The 21,126-nt window shown below is 40.9% G+C and overlaps 1 protein-coding gene across 2 annotated transcripts in view; it reads right to left on the bottom strand.

Annotated features, from left to right (window-relative positions):
- The window catches only part of Pacrg (parkin coregulated), a 422,656-nt gene that overhangs the window by 228,024 nt on the left and 173,506 nt on the right, over positions 1–21,126 (bottom strand). The window contains exon 1 of one of the 2 annotated variants that reach the window (XM_087581084.1): positions 9,561–9,690. The exons of the other annotated variant lie outside the window; for it this stretch is intronic. The gene's annotated coding sequence lies outside the window, so the exon portion shown is untranslated. Of the gene's footprint in view, positions 1–9,560; positions 9,691–21,126 lie in introns of those variants that run through there. 2 annotated transcript variants of the gene reach the window in all.

Below are 21,126 nucleotides of genomic sequence, written 5' to 3'. Positions count from 1 at the left end.
GGTGCTTGTCCTTTATAAGTAACAATGGGATTTCATAATAATAAAGCTTTATTTGCAGGTTCCCAGTGGCTTTGCAAGTGTCAGTTTAGAGTTCTGCTGGCCGCTTGAGATGTGTAAGGTTTTGCATGCTTTCCAGAGGTGTAAATAACTCCATGGCGGCTGCTTAATCACTGCTGGGATGCATTTCTGCATCTCTAATTAGCTCATTCTTCATCAGCTGAAGGAGGCAAGTGGCTAGCTGTGCTAATAATTTCCATAATGTGGATTGTCAAAGAAATCATGCTTAAATTAAAAATTCTGGAGAGGATCCACACAGGGAGATAAACAGTATCTTCCCAAAGACCACAGGAACAGAGGGTTGAGTGATTTTTTTTGACAGCTTTGTCTTTATTTTGTATTGAGATCATTAAATGTCACGAACCATGTTAACGTCATGTTGGCTTTGAGTTTTGGATAAGAGAAAATCACAGTGGTAGGGAGTTTCATATTTTCAAATCTGAGTTCACTTTCTTTTAATATTTTGCACTATTTTATAGAATACTTAGACGACAGCTTCACATGGGATGAAAGAACGATTTTAGATTTTATTTCAACATCTGCCATTGATTCCTTACTTATGGTTACTTACTAAACATTTCAGTGAATGAAATGTTTTCTAAATGATTAAATGGAAGAATGAAGCCCATGGTTTATTGTTTATTGGTCCATGTACATATACATACATACATATATACATACATACATACTTACATACATACATACCTGTGTGTGTGTGTGTGTGTGTGTGTGTGTGTGTGTGCGTGTGTGTGTGCTGTGTAGAATTTATAGGATGAAATTCAGTATTTGTACTCTCTGGTAGTTGGTTATTTTGAGTTGGAAGGATTTTAAGAATAAAACTGACTACCAGTTGAGAAAACAGAAAACAGCTCAGCAAGCATGTAGTTCAAAGTAAGCTGAGGCAAATCTTGGGCTACTCCAGGCAGCCACAGGATCCACCTGCAGCCATAGAAAATGGCCGCCTTTATCCTCACATCACAATGTGGGCATTCTGTGCAGTGCAGTCGGTTAGAGCCCTCTCTTTATGTTCCTCGATACAGTTATTCTTCAGACTCCAGGTCAGAGTCTCAGAGTCTCCCTGAGTCAGCATGACAAATGGTACCTAGCCCTGGTAGGTGCTATTGGTCCCTAATGGTACAGGTATAGCTGTGGCTGGACAGGGTCTTTGAGAGAACAGAGAATCTTTCTCCTTCATCCTTTCTCCTTCATTCTTTCTTTCCCTTCCTTCCTTCTTCCCTCCTCTATCCCTCCCTTCTTTCCTTTTCTTTCTGTCTATCTGTCTGCTTTTTGTTGTTGTTGCTGTTTTTAGTTTTTGAGGCCAAGTTTCACTCTAGCCCAGGATAGCCTGGTACTCCCTATGTAGTCCAGGCTGCCCTAGAAGTCAAAGAAACCAGCCATTGAAACTGATTCAACAATGGCACAGAGGGCAGAGTAGCTAGGCATGGCTACAGCTGTTCTAACTGACGTATACATGTTCCAGAAGCCAGAGGAAAGCTTACACATGGTAAGCAGGAGCTGGTTCAAGATGTTTCTAAAACTCAAAGTGGACTCAGGAGATGTAGAAAACATTTTAAAGATTTAAAAGATGCTGGGAGAAATCTGTAGTGGAGAATTACACACCACAGGACAAGTGCTTCATGTACCTAAAGATCTAGCAGTACAAATCACTTAACTAGGAACCAAGACCACAAGGGAGCTATGGAGCAACCTCAACTTCAAATGTAAGTGGAGTCCCAATAGGTGGGTGTATAGCTGAAAATTTCCCAAATGATGAGAACTATAGTCTCATAGATCTAAGAAGCCCAGCAAATACAACAAGGTCTGTAAAGAGATTGCACAAGACTAGGAATAAGGACAACCCCAACAGTCAAAAAGCAGGTTTTACTTCATTAACCCACAAAAGTCTTCTTTAAATGATGGGTTTGGACAATGTCTTTGAGTTCTGTATTACAGGCACACAAAAGAATTTATGTCCATGAAAACTACAGTCCAAAAAATACAAAAGCAGATAAATCAGGTAGAAGAAAATGGTGCCAGATGAAAATGTGGGGCCATTCAAAAAAAGGCATTTTTTAAAACATTTTTTTCTAGTTATATATCTCTAGAAGATTAAGGCTAAATTAATTATTTATTTTGGATTTTAGAAACTTAGAAGGGAAGAAATGGGAAAAATTAATATCTGAACACTGCATATGAAGGCTGTTATCTTTTATGAAGTTCTAATATAAGTTAAAACATATGCTATAATATTAAGACAATTGCTAAAATAATATAAAAGAGAACTATGAAAAATACTTAATCTAGCCAAAGACTATAACAAAAACTTTTCAAGTTCTTTCCCAGACAATTTTCTAGTCTTTGTGTATTCTTGGAATTAATTACTATCTGATGTAAAGATGGCAGAGGCCTTCTCCTACCCAGGAAATGACGTATTCCACAAGCAACCATACCGTAATAATGTGTACAACTAAGTCAAAAGACAGATAATCCATACAAATGATAAAGGAAAATTGTAAGCTGCCTCACAAAGGTTTAAAAGAATGTATAAAGACAATAAGAACTTGAATCAAAAGGAAATCATTAGTGGCTACATTAATATCAACAGAGTAACTTTCAGAGTATGGACATTTACCCAGGACAAAGAAAGCAAGTTTATATCGGTTAAGGGCTAGTTTAGTAAGAAGTGTTATGTTACTGAGCATTTACACACCTCAAAACTGAGCTTAAAGACACATTATAGAACCACAAAGATCAACAGCTGTAGCAACCATCAAAGACTTCAATGTCATTGTCTCAACATTTACCAGAAAAATGTAGACGAATGAGATCTAGAATGGTCTAGAAAAGTTAAGCAACCTTATGAATCATGGATCCAGATAGCATTATTACCACGTTCACCAAAACCACACCGAACCTCATACCCAGTGGCAGCTGCCACATGCACACTCTTTGGAGTACACACAATGCTTTCATGAAATCAAGCATCATCTTAGACATAAAACAAGTCTCAGGAGATTTAAAAAGTATTCAAGCTACACAGGTATGCCATCTGACCATGTGGATTTAAATGGAAAGCTAATGACATAAAGACATTTGGGAAAATCCCCCAATATTTTTTAACATAAACAAAACGTATGTGTCAATGAAAGCAAAGGCAAAACTTTGAAGCACTTTAACCATAAAGGGTGTATCATAATTTGTAGGCTACAACAACTCTAGTTAGAAGGAGAATTAGCACTAAACTCCCTAGGAGAACAAAGTGGGCGGGGATCTAATGTCCACTATGTCCATTAAAACTGAAAAAACAAGGAAAGAACAGGAGGCACCCATGGCAGTCAGACAACTAACATGCATCTGAATGGAAGCCAACGGGACCCGGGGTGGAGCCAAGAAAGGAAGAGTCCAGCCTGAAACTTGATCTTGGAGAAGATGAATGGTACAGATAAAAGTCTGGAGAGGTAACAGCAAAGATAGACAGAAGACACAAACAGCGATACCCTTCAGATTCTCCCCCATGCGCACCAAGAGAAAGCTGTAAGAGAACCCTGCCCAAACTACAGCTCACAGGAAATGGTGAACTCTTGAAAGCACATGGGCTACCAAACTACTGGAGAAGAAAGAGGCACCTGGATATCATCTATCTATCTATCTATCTATCTATCTATCTATCTATCTATCTATCTATCTACCTACCTATTATCTATTCACCAATCTATCTTTCTATTTATCTATCCATCTATCATCTATCTTCGATCTAACTTCTATCTATCTATCTATCTATCTATCTATCTATCTATCTATCTATCTATCTATCTTTCTTTCTTTCTTTATTTCTTTCTTTCTATCTATCCACCCATATCTCTGTATCTCTGCATCTCTGTATCTATCATCTATCAATCTACACATCCAGAATCTAAGTTTTGAGATATTGTCATATTATTGTTTAAGTAAATAAGACATTTAAACACAGTTTTCATTTATTTTTTATATATTTATTTGTATATGTATATGGACATACATGTCAAAGCCCATGTGTGGAGGTCAGAGAAGAACTTGTATGGGCCGGTCCTCTACTTCCACATACCATGTGAGTTCTGGGGATTGAACTCAGTTCATCAACCTTGGGAGCAAGTGCCTTTAGCAGCTGAGCTGTTCCTAAAGCTGGCATTTTTAATGCTGTGAGGAACGGGCTAAGGAGACAGGTCAGTGAGTACAGTAAAAAGCCATGGTGGTGCGTATAAAAATAGGGTCTCACTGTTGTGTGAGCAGGGCCTCACAGTTAGCAAGCAGTGGATTTTGTATTCAGGGTTCATAGACACTAAGCCCCTGCTCCAACTTCCCCAACTCCCACTACAACTACACTCTATCACTGAACTAATAAACAAACACTTCCTTCTGCAAGCAACTTTTATTCCATTCAGACCTACACTAGAAGGTCATCCTCACCATGTTGTGGTGAATACCCTTTATATTTGGGGTTGTATTGGTGTCCACACATATAACAAGACAATTCAATAGAAACTGTAACTTAAAACCTTTCCACGGTTCACTTGGGCAAGTAAAGAGTAACCGTGGCTTAAATTATAGTAAGGTCTCTTTCCTGTAAGTTATAATGTAGGATCGGTGAACTCTGAAAGGGACCCATACAGTTATTACTTTTTAAGCACGAGTTAACTACAGAAGGAATGATTAGCCAAGTACTAAGCGAGTCCAAGTAGAAGGAGCCTGCCTGATGCAGCCACATGGGCCTAATGTAAATCATGGTTCTGCTTTTCTTATGGGGGGAAATGGCTTACTCATTGGAAGCTTCAGTCAGATCATCTGCAAGAGTGGCGGGCTCAGTGCTACTCTAAAAGTAACTGCAAGGATGAAGGCTCATGCGGTAATGTGACCAACCTCACAGCAGGTGGGAAGGACAATAAACACAAGGAACTGGCGTTATCATTGTTGTGGGTGTTAGGCTAGACTCTACTCTTGAAACTCAGATTCCGTTGCTAATAGGCAAAAGTTGTTCTCCAGGAAAACGGGCATAGTTAAAATGCCACACATCCCTTCTCTTCCACCTCCTCCTGTCTACACTTTACCAGTCCTTTGCGCTCATCTTACTTCTGCTTTTGTGCCACAGACTGAATTTGCTGCTCCCTTCATTGCTAATGTTTGTAAAGAGTAGGCTTGAAGTTCGAATGCGTTTGGAATCATGCAAATGAATCACCGAAGCGTCCCGTTGTGCTCTTTCCCCACAGAATGTTGGATTTGCTTATTAATCATGAAGAGGTAATTATTCACTTCCACACAAAAATTTGTTCTCTTCCATTTTTCCTGGCAGCATGGGCTCAGCCAGGCAATCTGGGACCATAGTACTGTTTCTCTACTATAAGAAAAATAATAACGTAAACAAGGTAATTGGTGCCAGTTGGCCTTAGATTACTGCACTGGAGTAGCAGGTGGCGAGAATGGAGAAAAATTAGGGTGCACTGCCCCCCTATGATGCTCCAGATCTGTCCTGACAGGCAGGAAGGAGGGTCCAACATTGACAGCTCTTTTCATCTTTAAGAGAAGCCAGAGACTTGGCTATAAAAACTCTCAAGTGGTAGGTGTCTTCAAATATTTCCTTGGGCTTGTTAAATATATGTGAGAGTTGGATCCAGCATTTTGGCCTTCAGGTTTCCATGAACCCCACTGCAGTTGGTCAGTTATTACCAGGGAGGTTTCCCTTTTGTGTAGTCTGATGATAGGAAATGTTTTTATAGGGGAGAATGAGGGAGAAGAGAGGAACCAAATAGCCATTTCTGGTCTTCTGATTATTCACAGTAAGCATGCTTTCTATTCATTTGTCAATAAACAGAACATGTCCCAGCTGCATAGCCAAACTATTTCTGCAAAATACAAATCTCTTTCTCTCTCTCTCTCTCTCTCTCTCTCTCTCTCTCTCTCTCTCTCTCTCTCTCTCTCATAGATGAACTTTTGTCTTTCAGCGAAGGAAGACTTTGGGATGTCTATTGTGATCTGGGTATCATGAACTGCACAAAGATAGCCGTGATAATGACAGACACTGTTTTGACGATTTCTGTCCATTTGCCTTTTTAATAGCCAAAGAAAAGGAATTTTAAGAATCACTGTTACTTGTTTTAAATCACTTTTATATGCCCATCTTTTCTTCAGTACTCAGCATTAGGAAGGCTTTGAAGGTCAGGGAGAGGGAGGCTTTAATGGCACTGGATGAATTCTGACAGTCGAGAATTTTTAAGTGGAGAACCTTGCCCAGCAGCAGACAGATGCTGTGATGGACAGCAGCTGGACTGCGTTCCCCGTCTTTGCACATCTGTCCAACATAAGCATTTTTCTATAATCAAGTAGCTAGGCCTTGGGAGTATAATGTACATCAGCTGAGGTGACTTTTTAATTAAAAATTCCTAACATTCTTTCTTTCAGATAAACACAATATTTTGATGTCATTCTGAAATATTTGCCTTTATTCAGCTAGGGCAGATTCTTCATTAAATGCTTTTGATATTTTTAATAATACAGCCTGGGTTATTTTATTCCATTTACAACTTACTGCAGTGATTAAAGCAGGTTGCCTAACTCTCTTTAAGCACATTATTTTATGCATAATAGGGTAATTACATTAAATGAGTACGCTATCAGTGGACTTCTTGGATGAGTGAATTTTCTTGGGCTAAACAAATGCCAGAGTGTATATTACACTGTTCTGTCTTGGCACATTAGGCTAGAATTTAATTACGTTGAGTAAAAAGTTATAACAGAATCTCATCATGTAACTTTTCTATATTTTCTTGTGTAAGTGAATGCTGTCCTGCTTAACTGCTCACCCCCATAAACAAGACCACATAATTAAATCAAATTCTACCAAGAGTCAGATCCAGTGCAGGCAATTTCCGGAAGAAGCAATTGTAGCCTGTGAATAGGGAGGAGGACCCCGGTCTTAGGGAAGCTGAGTGTTTCCAGAGGGCAAGGAAAACTGGGTCTTCCTTGAAGTTTCCTACACAGACCACTGTCTCCTGTTTGTTCTCATTCTTTTTGACCCTGCTGGTTCTGCTTTGTCTATGGGCTTTTGCTTCTATATTATATTAATTCCCCTACCCCCACGACTCCCCCTGGAGAGTGTTTCTGTACTATGCTGTTTGTACCGAGGTCTCAGAAATGTGTAAATACAGAGGCAGTGAGTGAAGTGGAGAGAGCAGGTGTCCTGTAATTCTGCAGCTGTGGCTTCTGGTGCCAGCCAGCAGCATCACTCTAAGGCTCTTTAAAGACTCAGTTTCGCTCACCACTCTCCTCATGGAGATCCATTTTCTTCTCATTCAGTTTCATTGGATTTTTGGACAAAGCCTAAAGCCAGTTCCCGGGCAGTGGACATATGTGTATTCAAGAGTTTCCAACCATTGAAGACACAGGTCTCCAGGGATGCGGAGGTCTTTTCCAGCCCTGGAATGCACTAGGAACTCTTGGCTAAGAAGTACCTTCCTAGGATGTGGCAGAAGTGGAGACCCCCAGATTTTACTGATTCCTAGGCTGCCCTGAGGCCAAGGGCCTCGGATGTGCTCCAGAAACCTTGCTCCTGCATTCTGTCTCAGTCACCTGCCAGGACTGTACGTCATGGTTTCCTTCCCAAAGCAGTCGCTCTCCACGCACAGAGCCAGCACTGGTATCATCAGTATCTAACACCGAGCCTGGAGTGCAGAAGTGTCCACCATAAAGTGTACGGGAATTGCACAGTAATAAGAAGTCATCACCATGCAAATGACAACGTCCCGAGTTCCTTACATCTGCAATCACTTGCCTGCAGTCCCCGGTACCCCTTTAGTGCAGCTAAAGAAAGAGACGATATACTCTGGGTCACATCGAGAGCATGGCAAAGCCAAACTGAAGTACAGGCTGCCTTATCATCAAAGAAGCAAAACATCTTGGCTCAAGTGTGCCCTGCAACCTCCCGTTTGGAGACAGGGCTTCTGTCTCCAGGGCCCTGCCAGATTGTGTGGTATGGGGGAGAATGAGGAGGCCCAATCTCCATCAGTGGCCTCAAAGGATGCCTCTTAGAATAACAGGGAGGACTTAGAAGGAGTTGAACCCCAAGGACTCCCAAGTGAGACTCTGGGTAGGATAGTTTACCCCAATGACAGTCTACCCCTAGCATGACCCCATGGGTGGGTTGAACATGATCCCACTTAGAGATGTTGGGCCGGACCTGAGAAGAAAGGAAACTAACATAGACACTGAGAATGCGACGTTAATTATTCGGCTCACTCTTGCATCAGATACTGACACAGGATCTTGATTATCACGCTAAAGAAAACACAGCTCGAGATTCATCCTCTTGCTGTCCGTATAAAGGATGCAGCCAGAGGACATCACAAGGGAACCCAGTTTTAGGTTTCTAGTAAAATGCCGAGTTGTAAAATCATAACCATTGTAGGCAGCAGTGTTTATAATTATGTCTTATAGTTAATGCTTCCAAGTAATACGTTAGGTTCACACCTCAGTCCGCAGCTTTCTAAATCAAAGATTTCCTACTAAAGATGGCAAAATACCAGGGGCAGGTCATGAATCACTAGGATTAATGATATTCCACTACGAAAATTTGAAAGGCTAAGGTTAAAGTAAAATTCACAAGGAAATTAGTCATATCTGGTGGATTAAACTTTGCATTGGAAAATCAGGCTTCATATGGTAAATAGTTTGTATAATTAAAATGCTAATCCTCTCTAAGAATGTAATTTTTAGTGTTTGTCACTAAAATGCTATTGAACTATGGGACGAGAGAAGGCCAAGCCAATTTTATTCTGAATCATCTCCATTGTGTTTAGTCTAATTTAAGAGGGCTGGCAGACCGAAAAGGTAGTGGACAGTGAACACGCACTCTGCGCTTCTCTTCTGAGCTAAGGCTTCAGCATACATGTGTCTAACACAGCTTGTAGTGCAACGGTCCTGCAACATCTGAGCTCCGGTGCCAGGAAAGGGGGAGGGTCCTGGGCAGACTGGACGTTGAGGATATGAGAATATGAGGGCAGATGAGACACCATTCACAAAGACCTCTAGGGAGGCAAGCAGACATTGGCAGGCACAGACCAGCACACACGGACCATACATAGGTAGGCACAGAAACACACACACATACAGACCAGCATAAAGCTACGTACAACGAAAGCACACAGGACTATAGAAAGGCACATGTAGGCAGGCTGGCCAAGGCTAAAGTTAAGACACTGACCTCTGACCTAGAGCCAGCCGGAAATGTGCTATATAGCAGACTGCATAGCTATTTACCTTTTGGGTTGCAAGACTTTCAGTGTCAGCCGTTTTTTGCTAACATAGGCTCCTGGATGTTCAGCACTGGCCATTTTGTTCATGATGGGAACCCGTAACAACACAAACACACAATGTAAACATAAACTGGCCCTTAAGGGCCCCTGTTACTGACAGGTACCTAAATCTCAGGCCAAGAAACAGCCTGCCCCAACAGGGGCTTGCTTAAAAGTACTCACCAAAGGAACGAAGGCAGGCTACATGTCCAGCATGCTCAGTGAGCACCAGGGCTGTGGTTCCTATCTGAACCCGAAGCTATCAGTTCTCAGGAGGGACATATAAGCCTGGCTGCTTCCTGCTGATAAAGAGGGGCCTCACAGCAACCCTTCAAGTTCCTTGCATTTGTATTTATGTCTAGATGCCTCCAGGAGAGGATTTTCTGGTGTTCCAATTATTTCAGTAGTTCAAGTCCAAGTGGTTTGGGGGCTTATTTAACAATTAATTAAAATGCTATATTTTTCTATTCTTGCCAATAAGGACAGGTGTCTAGAAGAGAGTTGGAAGGATCCTTGTTGTCTATAAGTAGGGAAACCTACTGTCTGGGTGTCGGAAAGAGAAGGCTCGTATCCACATCCTATAGGGGTCCTAGAAGGGCAGTTGGTGGTTCCTATAGCTTGAGACATCCAGCCCAGGCTCTTGGAGCTACATTACTAGATCCTGAACAAATCAAGTCTAAATGACATCAGTGCCATATATGTATAGAAAATATAAGTAACCGTTTTAATGCAACTGTGAGCTGAGGGAACCTTCCTTAGCATGGGTCCTGCAGATAAAAGTAAAGATTTCCAGATTTAAGTAGTAAACCTGACAAAAGGAGTTCTCACCTACAAGATGACAGAGACACTTCAGAGGCTTCATGAACAGTGAATTCTGTGGCTGAGAATTTAGCCTTCTCTCACTCAGTCAGTACCCTCGTCTGTTACTTAAGGACCGGAATGGTCTTGTTTTATAATGTTTCATTCCAAGTGTCTAAGTAGGAATGAAGCGATTGTTGCTGGTTTCACTCTAAAAAGGACAAATGTAACCAAATAAACCATATTTTGGCTTTCTTGCTGTTTCATTAGCATATGTCAGACACATTCTGACAATCCAATTATAGTGAGCAAAACATATCTCAGGGCAAACAAATCCTTAGCTTTCTTTTTTGCAGCTTTATGTAGATTTGCTCTCTATTTTGTTGAAATTAAAATTGAACATGACATATTTTCTGAAAAAAGTAAGAAAAGGGTTCCTGTATGTGAATGTCAGGTTTCATCTTTATCAAATCAAGTTTTAAAATCATGTTCAGCCTGTCGAGCTTCCCCAAATTACAGAGGCCTCCAACTCTAATTGACTTTTGCCGAGCATGACAGAATAATTAGAATGTGGTTGCTTCCTGTAGAAAACCTATACACTGGGCAGTTACTGAGAGAGGCTGAACATCTCCCTCTGGAGAGAAAGACCACCCCAGACTTTTGCTATCATCTCCATGTGGACGAGTCTCAAAAACACAATTCGACCCTCAGAAATAAGCTTCTCAATTAATTTTTAACTTCTAGTCACATGATTGATGTGTGACCTTGGCTGGAAAAAAATGTTTAAAGAAGGAGTAGGAAGGTCTGTAGCACCACTGTCAAGAGTTGAGACAATCATTGCAAACACTCAGGAATGAGTGCCTTGTTTACATATTTTCCAAGGTCCAAATTCTTTCTGTGTACAGAATTTTTACATGCTGTTTTAAAAATGCGACATATACACTTTCATCGATGTGTTATTTTGATGGCTATGCAATATTTTGAACATATGTGTCCTAATGTAATCATTTTCCCAGTTGGAAGTGTGTTTTAGTTTTATTTTGGTGATAGGCATTAAATGTATATCTTGGTATAGAATGATTTGTGCAAGTGTGTGTGTGGGGGGTCTACTTTGGATCAAATATACAAGGCATTTTCTATGTGTAGTTTGAACAAACATAGTTTTGATCACTTTTAACAGGTACATAGGTAGAGGTTTTATATTTTCATCAGTTGTAACAGCTAGTGTGTGTGTGTGTGTGTGTGTGTGTATGTGTAGTATCTGTGTTTGTATATGTGTGTATATGTGTATGTGTGTGTGCATATCTGTGTGTGCATCTCTGTGTGTCTATGTGTAGTGCCTATGTATATGTGCTTCTGTGTATATCTTTCCCTTTCTCTCTCCCTCTCTCTCTGTGTATATATGTATCTCTGTCTCTTTCTCTCTCTCTCTGTGTGTGCCTCTCTCTCTCTCTCTCTCTCTCTCTCTCTCTGTGTGTGTGTGTGTGTGTGTGTGTGTGTGTGTGTGTGTGTGTGTGTAGGCCAGAGGTCAATGTAAGAAGAATTGGGAAAAGTAAAATCATGAAGACTTTCCTGTGACATTATTCAGACAACTGTCTGTATTTCCTTTGATGTGTGAAAGGTTAAACAAGGGAGGGGGTTATACACAGGGACATATTACTCATCTTTAAAATAAGGGGGTCCTGAAGAATTCTAGTTTCTTCAGTGAGATAGCTTGAAGGACTTTCCAACCCCGATGCTCACTATGGAAGCATGTAAGTTCCTACATGTCTGTCTGCTTCTCCTGAACTTGTGATCCTTGCCTAGTGTCCCACTACCCAGCAAGCTATAGAGAGAGGTCTGTGTATGATGTCATACAGGTGAAGGCAGGTACAAGATAGACCGAGGCCTGTCATTGGATGAGAGGGAAGGATGAACGGGAGAAAAGTTTTAGAGAGAGGAGGAAACTGGAGCAAGGAAAAGAAGGACTGGAGAGAACAGGGAAGCTAATGTTAAGATTCCTCTCTGCACCTTTACAGGTTGTTATGAATGTTGGATGAATGTGTACAGGGCTTTGTGTGTCTAAGGTGGGCAATTATATATTATCAATTGGTTATAAGTTAATTGTGTTGATGTATTGTACAATGAGCATTTAACACATAAATCTGGCTGTTGGGTTCCAGTTTGCTGAGTAATGGTTTCACTGGGTGTTGGGAGTATGAACAGAGTTTGTGACAGGAAGCCATGCTAGGCTATAGAATGCTTGGGGCTAGCATGGTGTGGGGCCATGCTAGCACATCCCGTGGAATGCTATGTTCATCTCAGGCGTGGTAACAACTGCCAAGGGTATGGTGTGTGAAAGCAGTAAGAGAGAAACAGCTAGATTGCTCAGAACCTCGGGAGTGGGAACTCGCAGGAACCAAGATGAGTGTCTTCTTCTTCTTCTCCTTTTTTTTAATAATTTTACAGCAACAGGTCTACAAGAAACTTCTCTGCAGTTACAGAGTGACTGCTTGGCTCAGGGGCTCCTTTGTTCTTGGCCTATTAAAAAGAGCATTGTTTTTTGTTTTGTTTTTTTCACTGCATAAGTAATATACCCTGAGAGAAATGTACTGATCACTGTAATACAGAAAGAAAGAAAAACCAGTAGGCTCCTCACTTGGTGGTCCCTGCATGGCTGCCCATGTGTGTCTCCTACAGTAAGCTGCTTCTTGCTCTTCCTACATGCAACCCTGTGATCACCTCAGGCTTTCCTGATCCTTTGCCTTTCATTGCAGTTGGCTGATTTTGTTTACAATTAAGACTGTTGCAAAGTTCATTCTTTATTTCCACTCCCTAATACTCTAGTTAGCAATTACACCATAGTTTGTGAAGCCCCATTCTATATTGGTCTTAAGTAGCGGAAGGACCTGAAAGGTTCTTTTCACTGAGTCTCTTGTTTCCTTAGGATCCACTTGGCAATGGTGCTACCCCAGCAAAACACATGAACTCATTAGAGGTCACCTATTTTTATCTAGTCTACATAAAGTCCTATGCTCAGCTCTCTGAAGAGTATATCATTGATTCTCTCCCAAAATGGTTCTTTCTGAAAACACCTAGGTGGTTAGTGACTGACACTGCACTGATGAAGTCTCTCCCAGCTTGCCTCTCAAAGGCTGCCCAGTGTAGGCTGATCTGTGCCACGGTATCCTCCCTGTCTCAGCCCCACCTTCTTCCAAATCCTTCCTTGTTCTTCATAAGACCTCAATGGTTCATGCTCTCTACTCTCTCCATCTCTTCTTTAATCAGCTAAGTGAGCGCTCCAACCATAGCCTGCTTCCTGAACAAACCCATGCCAGCATCTTCCTGTATTTAAAAACAACTGGCTCCTACTCTTGCTTATAATGGATACATTTAATGAGCCTTCCTTAATGTTTCTCTTTCTATGTGCTGTCAATATTAGAACAAGATATTACTAATATCGGTATTTCAATGTCTTGGAAATAACTGATGCAAATTGAGCAAGCTCAGGTCCAAATGCACTAATTACCCTTCTGCATAGAGTTCCCGTTCTACTTGTGAAACAGCTCTTCCCTCATCGGCACTACGCTCTTGCTAAAATGAGGATTAACAGATAAGCATACATGGAGAGTTTAAACAAACCAACAAAGAAGTAAATGTGCAGAACACATTATTATTCCAATTTTCAAATTCTTCCCTGTTTAGAATCAATTCCTGACCCTACCTTATTTAATCCTATGAATGACATGTGAGCACTTTGAATTTTATTGTTGTTAATGTAAGAAACAAAAAACCAAACCACCACCACCACCACCACCACCACCACCACCACCACCACCAACAACAACAACAACAACAACAACAACAACACCAACACCAACACCAAAGCAAACTAGATCTCAGTAGTTCCTGATGCAAAGTCAGAGGAATGTTTTTTCTGTTTACATGAAATAATAGACAGTTGATTGGATGATTCGAGCAAAGACATAATTGAAGGCTAACAAGAAGAAATATGGGGGATAATTAAAATTAGATCAGTAATTATATTAAAAATGTTCATGTTCATGTCCTCTCCACCCCAGTGTATTTCAAATAATTTTGATTGAAACTACTGGTGAAAGTTCCAACGTTTTTTTCACAGTATAAAGTTGCTAGACAGAAGAAGCTCACATACTGACCATTTGTTAAATGACACAAGCCATACCAATTTCTAAGTCTCAAGTCCTTATGCTTTCAAAATATAATTTTGTGCCCTTCCTTATTAATTTCTATTGATTTTTATGTTCTGAAAAGTATTTGCCAAGTTTAGATCTTAAAAGCCAAAAGCCCTGGGTAAGAGGAATGGGACATTAAAAGAATTTATTTCACTCAAATAAACCTCTTGATTTCTATTCAATAGAATATCTACATGGGGCATTAGAGCTGTGTTAATGTATACTTAGCATTTTTTATTTTGATAGGAGAAATGAACAAAAGAAATGATACCTCAAACTGAAGCTGGAAAATTCATGTAAAATATAAAAATATATTAAAATTTCAATTGTCAGCTAGGCATGGTAGCACAAGCCTTTAATCCCAGTGTTGGGAGGTAAAAGCAGTCAGATCTCGCGTTTGAAGCCCAGCTGGTCTACACAGTGAGTTTCAAGACAGTCAGAGCCATGTAGAAAGATCCTGTCTCAATAACGACAATGACGATGACAACAACAATGACGACACACACACACACACACACACACACACACACACACATACACAAATTTAAAATGCAAATGTAGACATGAAGTTATTTTCTTTCTTAGCATGATTTAAATGAGGATAACTGATTCATAGCATGGGAAAGCCCCTCACAGTTTTTTTATTCATTGGACTTCATTTATTGGACGCTTGTCCAGCAGGACACAACTTGAAAGGCAAAGAGTAATGGCTATTTCTGTAGACTGAGGCACCTTTGTGCAGAAGTAAAAAAAGATTGCATTATTAAGGGGAAAAACTCACAAAGCCTGAAAAGGACATCCTGCTCCAAGTTGCCACCGAAGTTAGCTCAAAATCAATTCAATTTGGCAGTTAGTGCGGGCCATAGCTTTCAAGGCTTGCAATGGACAGAGGGATAAGTTTAAAATGACCAGGATGCAAGCTGTGACTTTTTCAAGGACCTAATAGTCCAGGAGATGAGATAAGACACCTGTACAATTCACCGTAATGGTTGGTAGAGGTATATAGAGGTGCTAAAAAACACGACCGAGATAAAAACAGACAGTAAGGTTTATGTTGGCTGATGGACTGGGGCAAGGTTTATTAAACAAGGTGGTATAGGAAGTGGGTTTAGAAGGGTGGGCAAGATCTGTGTTATATGTGTATATGTGTATGTGTATACATGTGAATCATGTGTGCATGTGTATATGTGTGTTGTGAATATATGCATGTGTGAGGATATATGTCTATTATGTATGTGTATATATATGTGTTATGGATATTATGTGTTATGTGACCGTATTTTTGCTATGTATATTTGCTATGAGTATACATGTCTGAATGTGTGTTTGTATTTGTTATATGTATATTATATTATTTATGCGTTATGTGTGTATTTGTAATATGTGTGTGTATATAAGTGTATGGTGTGTGTATGTGTGTTTGTAGGTGGTATATGGTGTATGTGGTGTGTATGTATGTGTGTATGTGTGTGTATATATGTGTGTACATATGTGGTATATGGTGCGTGTGGGTGTGTGTGTGTATTGCCCAGGATAGACATTTGGATGTTTTAAAGTTTGGGGCTGGCATAATGATCACTATGTACCTACCATATGGTAGTACTTTCACATTTCCTGGATTTAAAATCAAATGGAATCTGTGCTTGGTGGCTCATGTCTATAACCCCAGCACTTGGAGGTGGAAAGGGCAGTAGCTCAAGGCCAGCCTTGGCTAAATAGAAAATTTCAGACTAGCATGGTTACATGAGACTGTCTCAAAGACCACAAGCAAACAAGTAAATAAAAAGTAGGATTGGGTGTTAGAGAATGAACAGTTACAGCGTCATAATCAACATGGTCATGCAACTGTTGCAGACGCAGTTTTACTGATTCATGTGTCCTCCTGGGGTGTAAACAGGAGTGATACTGTAAATACTTAAAAGTATAGGGTCTAGGGAGATGGCCGGGCACTTAAAATGCTGTCACAAACACACCACACACTCAAGCTCATGAAAAGAACAGGAAAGGAAAACAAAACAAGCAAAAATGAGTAAGCAGGTCAAGAACACAGGATCATTTACTGCTTCTCAATGCCTAAAGAGTCTGGCTAGACTGAAACCTGAGGGTTGGTGCTCAGGGAGAAGGGGCCTGTGGGGAGCCATCACTCAGGAAGTGGAATGCTTGTGTTTTGATGACAGTCTCAGACTTGGTGGGTATGTGTTAGAGCAACCACTGTTAGACTGTGATACTACTGGTTTCTTCTTCTTTTTCTTTTTTTTAAGTCATAGGCTTAATGTCAGATAATGCTATTTCATTGGTATTTTAAAAGTTTTACTATTTCATCTTATGTTAAAAGACATTATAATAGTCAACTTGTTGATAGCAATTGCTATTAGGTTTTAGTTATTGGAGTTTATTGGAGTCAGACAATCTCTTGCTAACTTTTACTAAGAGTTGAACAGTTTTATTCTTTATGTAGTCTTCCTAAGTTTCAAAATAATTTATATATATATATATATATATGCACATTTTAGCTGGCTGCATTTCTGTGCACCACATGAATACCAGGTGGTCCTCAAGGAGGTCAGAAGTAGGCATGGAATCCCTCACAGCTGGGCTGTGAGTCACAATGCGGCTGCTGGGAATCAAGGCCAGGTCCTCTCCAGAAGCAGTCAGTGTTGTATTTATTTGTTTTTTGATTTTTATAAGTTCTTTGATTTACTTTTGAAAACATGTGTGGTCAAGGGAGGAAACAAATCTCTATTTTGAAATGAAATGCTATACATGACAGAATTCTAGACATTAGGACAAAGACATGGGCAGCCAGTGTTCTCTCCACCCCATACTTTCTATTCCTAGTTTCAGTTTGTTATAAAAAATACATAAAAAGCAAACTACAATAAAACAAACTTCAGTATATGTATTTATTTTGCTTATTTATCTACCTTGCAACATTCCTTTGATACTTCTAATAGAATTCACTTGAATCTCTTGATTCCGTTGTCTCTACAGAATAAGTCTGTAACAGGTCTTCTTCTTCTTCCTCTTCCTCTTCCTCTTCCTCTTCCTCTTCCTCTTCCTCTTCCTCCTCCTCCTCCTCCTCCTCCTCCTCCTCCTCCTCCTCCTCTTCTTCTTCTTCTTCTTCTTCTTCTTCTTCTTCTCCTCCTCTTCTTCCTCCTCCTCCTCCTCCTACCCATCCTCCTCCTCCTCCCCTTCCTCCTCCTCCTTCTCCTCCTCCTCCTCCTTCTCCTCCTCTTCCTTCTCCTCCTCCTCCTTCTCCTCCTCCTTCTCCTCCCCCTCCTCCTCCTCCTTCTCCTCCTCCTCCTTCTCCTGCCCCTCCTCCTCCTCCTCCTCCTCCTCCTACCCATCCTCCTCCTTCTCCCCTTCCTCCTCCTCCTTCCCCTCCTCCTCCTCCTTCTCCTCCTCTTCCTTCTCCTCCTCCTCCTTCTCCTCCTCCTTCTCCTCCCCCTCCTCCTCCTCCTTCTCCTCCTCCTCCTTCTCCTGCCCCTCCTCCTCCTCCTTCTCCTCCTCCTCCCCTCCTCATTTCCTGCCTCCTCCTTTTCCTCCTCCCCAACCTTTTTGAATTCAGGCATTGTATTTTCTTATCACTTTAGATTATTTAAAAACATGTTAGATATTAGAAATGAAACCAGGCATACATGTCTCGCTCCAAGTCTTGTGGTGATGGTTTTTCCTGGGACCCCACTGCTGCTGACTGTCAATATTCAAACCCTGGATTCCTCACTCTGTATGCTGCTGCTCCTTTCACCTCCGGGGAGCCCCATCAATGGAGCCATGGAGTGTGGACCCTTGCGGGCCACAGGCAGCTTCTCTTCTTGCCCCTGCTGTGATTGCTTTGTCGATTCTAGTCGGTTTTCTAAGTCTTCCAAGCTCCTTCCAGCTCTCTGCCCAGCACTGCCCTGTGACTGTGTTCACAGAGGCTGAGGTCTTCCATACCTCCTGGCACATCCATGTTTCTCCTTCTCTGACTTCCTCAAAAGTTAGTTTGTTAAAATTCACAACAGCTTTTGTCTTCCTTTTAAAACTGCTAGCAGCTCCCTCACTCTTCTGAATAAAATGCGCATTCCTAAGCAGACACCACCTTCATATTCTTTACCCAGCTTTCCCATACTCTTGCCTCCTGTTCTGGCTCCCATTGCACTCTGCAATGCTGCCTCTCAGGTCCAGGATTTCTCACACACGTGCTTGGTTCTTTTCCTCTTTGTAGTTTATTTTTGTTCAGTTTTCCTATCCAGCACACACCTATGGATTTCTGCTTACACCTAAAATCTCTCCTCAGGAGCCCAGACCTATCAGCCCACTTCTAGTGAAATCCTGTCACTGTCTAAGAAGTGTGTCCTGGTGGGTAGCTTTGTGTCTTTTCATCCCCCCACCTACAGTGTGGAACTCCTTATGACAAAGTTGAGGAGACAGAAAGAGGTTAATGACAGAAGAGGGAAGGGCAGAGACGGAGGGAGGAGGGAGAGAGATAGGCCCTACTAAATACTTCATATTAATACGATTGTTTAAGAACCATTCAGTCCTGAAATAAAACTGACTAGGTTGGAACATGTTGAGGTAATGAAGGGTAAACCAAACAAATTGACTTTCAATGTTAAAAAGAAATTAAGATTATGGAGCAGATTTTCATGTCCAAAACAAAATCATTATGTTGTATGTCAGCAAGTTTATTTCCAGTGGAAAGTGGTAGATAGAGAATGGAAATTTAGAAACTAAAGGAAAACATGAAAAATGAGCATCATGACTTACGCTTTGTAAACATATTTAAAAATATGAAAGGAAACACAGGAGCAGCTATCCTGTGTGAGCGAAGTTGGGCAAACAGCAGATGACCGGCTTTCTTACAATTTCCTTGTACTGCAGTACCATCTTGCATGTTAGATGTGTTTTAAACTTAGCAACTATAATGCGTACTCCTAGTTCTTTTCATCTTGGCATATTTATGTTTACAAGCTTGTATTTTAATGGTGCTGAGATAATTAAGCCCAGGTCGCAGTAATGATTTACATGGAGAAGGCTGGTCCCTCCTGCAGCTTCAGCCTCTCCACCAACAGGAGCTGAGCATCCTGGAACATGGTGGAGTAGATGAGAAGTACACAGAGCACCCCAAAGCCAGCTCAGAGTGCTATGGGGATGCTCTTGATACTTCTACATCTCATATTTCTTGGGTCTTTAGAAAAATTCAGAAAATGTATATTAAGTCCCAGGTAGCTCATTTCTTTCAGATTCTATTGTAAGCTATGGCCAGCAAGCTTGTCAGTGAGCTTCGATGTGGACAGGAGAGTGACTTGGGACTTACTTAGATCCTGGAGCAAGATTGTCAGGTTAAAGAACTACTTATTACTAACTAGATTCACCTCTCAGTGACTGGATTTAATCACCTGTAAAGTGTAGGAGACTCTTTCTCTATCTGAGAAGACCATTCATAGTCAAATACAAAGGTTTTAATGCCCTCCAAGCATTACATAAGCATATTATTAATGAATTAGGATGTGTGTCAATAGGAAACAATGAAGAGGCAGGAAAATGCTATATCATAGTGAGTGTTTATTCTGCGAGCTTTCTTAGTGTGTGTTTCAAATGTATTGAGTGGACAGACACCTCGTTCTAGAAGAAAACTGGTCACAAGAATCAGTTACAACAAAGTAGATGAGATTGCCATCTTTAATCTCCAATGGAAAAATAAGAGAAGAATCTGTCTCGATATATTATTAATTCTTAAGGTGCAGATATTTGTACAATGGCTCTTTCCCTTAAGATGGTCTCACATTGGTACATTGCAGTACTTTGCAAAATTTACTTTGATGTCACCATTTGAAATTTTGTGGGCAAAACAGAAATATCCTTTCTAGAATTAAAAAATAAAGCAAAACCTCTGGCAAGGGTATAATCTGAGATAGCTGGGGTCAGCTGATGCATTTTGGGATTTTTCTGGTCTTTAGATCTTGTCTCTTTAATTCCAGGGTGTGGTATGCATGAGGAACAAAGAATGAGGCCAACTTGGACTGGCAGGTCCAGCTTTATTCAAGCACAAGAGAGAGACTAAAATTGCTTATGGCCTATAATGAACCGGACCATTACACGGAGACATTTGATTCGGGTTATGATGGGCTTATGAAGGATTTGGTCGTGACAACCAGCCACTGAACAAAGTACTCCCATCCCACAAAGTATATGTGTGGCAGACTCCACCGGTCCTTGAAGTGGCCATCTTTAAGACTTGTTTCTGTATAAACCAGGTAGTTGAAGGACAAAATCTCTCTAAGACACTTCATATAGCACTTTGCCTACAAGATGCTGAGAACGTACACATCTGTGGTGGTTTGAATACAAATGGCCCCCATAGGCTTATATATTTGAATGCTTAGTCACCAGGGAGTGGCACTACTTGAGAAGTCTAGCTGCAGTCTTATTAGAATAAGTATGGCCTTCTTAAAGGAAGTGCGTCACTAGAGATGGGCTTTGAGGTTTCAAAAGCCCAAGCCAGGCCCAGTGGCTCTCTCTTCTTCCTGCTGCCTGTCAATCTGGATGTGGAACTCTCAGCTTCTCCTCCAGCATGATGTCTGTCTGTATGCTCCCTTGCTTCCTGTTATGATGACAATGGTAACCCTCTGAACTGTAAGTCAGGCCCAATTAAATGCTTTCTCTTATAAGAGTTGCTGTGGTCATGGTGTCTCTTCACAACAAGAGAACATTGACTAAGACACTATGCTTGGATAGATTACGGCAGAGGTAGAAATTACCTCAACTGTAGCTCA

Source organism: Rattus norvegicus, chromosome 1 (genome assembly GCF_021556685.1).
Source record: "Rattus norvegicus strain SHRSP/BbbUtx chromosome 1, alternate assembly SHRSP_T2T, whole genome shotgun sequence".
In the NCBI taxonomy this organism is placed as follows: Eukaryota; Metazoa; Chordata; class Mammalia; order Rodentia; family Muridae; genus Rattus; species Rattus norvegicus.
The sequence above is the reverse complement of the archived record's forward strand: the minus strand, read 5'-3'. Positions and strand labels throughout refer to the sequence as shown.